General features: G+C 38.0%; 1 non-coding gene across 1 annotated transcript; it reads right to left on the bottom strand.

Annotated features, from left to right (window-relative positions):
* Positions 1 to 484: 484 nt before the first annotated feature.
* On the bottom strand, positions 485 to 681 carry LOC149222621 (U2 spliceosomal RNA). Its single transcript, XR_016249831.1, has one exon. It is a non-coding gene; the product is annotated as a U2 spliceosomal RNA (small nuclear RNA).
* Between the last annotated feature and the right edge of the window lie 358 nt (positions 682 to 1,039).

Here is a 1,039-nt window from a genome sequence, read left to right as displayed (position 1 = left end):
GGAATTGATCGATTATATTGGATTTAGGACGAGTGAGCACTATGGAATTGAGATAGCTGGACCATGAGATTGAGCACACTATGGAATTGAAATTGAGATAGATAGCTGGAACATACGCTTGAGCACTATACTATGGAATTGAGATAGATAGGTGGACCATCAAAGGCTCTACAGACAGACTGTTTCTGGGTTGACATCAGAACGTGATGGTGAAGTTCGAAAAGCTGCAAACGGGGAAGAACTGGAAAATACCCAAAACGAGCGACAGTAATAATACCTGCTGGACTTGGGCGCGGTAAACAACACGATATCTGATCAAGTCAATGCGCGGCTAATCAGCAGAATAGAATAGAATAGAATAGAATATAGAACACAAAATTTCATTTCATTCACGGTAAATACAAGTTGTTCAATCCTAACAAACAAACCATTACATTAACATTCAACAATTTATTATTATTTAAATAAATTTGGTCTTGTCTTGGTGGGGTGCGCCAGGCTGGTGCTGTAGTGCAACGCACAAGCGACGCCCGAGAGCCCCAATAGCAAGCTATTGTAAGTGGGCCCTCCCCCTAGAAAAATACATTTAATATCATGTGGTTCTATGAACCACGTATCAGATATTAAACTGATAAGAACAGATACTACACTTGATCTTAGCCAAAAGGCCGAGAAAGGTATGCTTTTCCTCTTCTCTTTCGCTTCTTTTTCTATTGCTCCCTTTCTCCTCTATCCCATTCAACCATGCATGTGGGATAATTCATTTTTATTTCTTCTGATACCCCTCACCATTTAAATAGACATGCTCTTTAATATCAAACTTATATTTTCAATATTCTCACCATTTTCACCTCCCTAGATCTATTTTACTTTTCCATTTGAGGGATCAAATCTCTTTTCACCTTAAAAGAGGTTTCCCAGATTTGATGCCAATCTCTTTTCACCCTAAAAGAGGTTTGCCATATTTGATGCCTTACGGCGAATTCAGATGGATGTTATAATTAAAATTATCTAGAAAGTACAAATATGAACTTTATTG

This window comes from Pinus tabuliformis, chromosome Q (assembly GCF_031772625.1).
Source record: "Pinus tabuliformis cultivar Carrire ecotype Pingquan chromosome Q, CPIR1, whole genome shotgun sequence".
Lineage (NCBI taxonomy): Eukaryota > Viridiplantae > Streptophyta > Pinopsida > Pinales > Pinaceae > Pinus > Pinus tabuliformis.
This window is presented reverse-complemented; position numbering and strand designations above follow the sequence as displayed.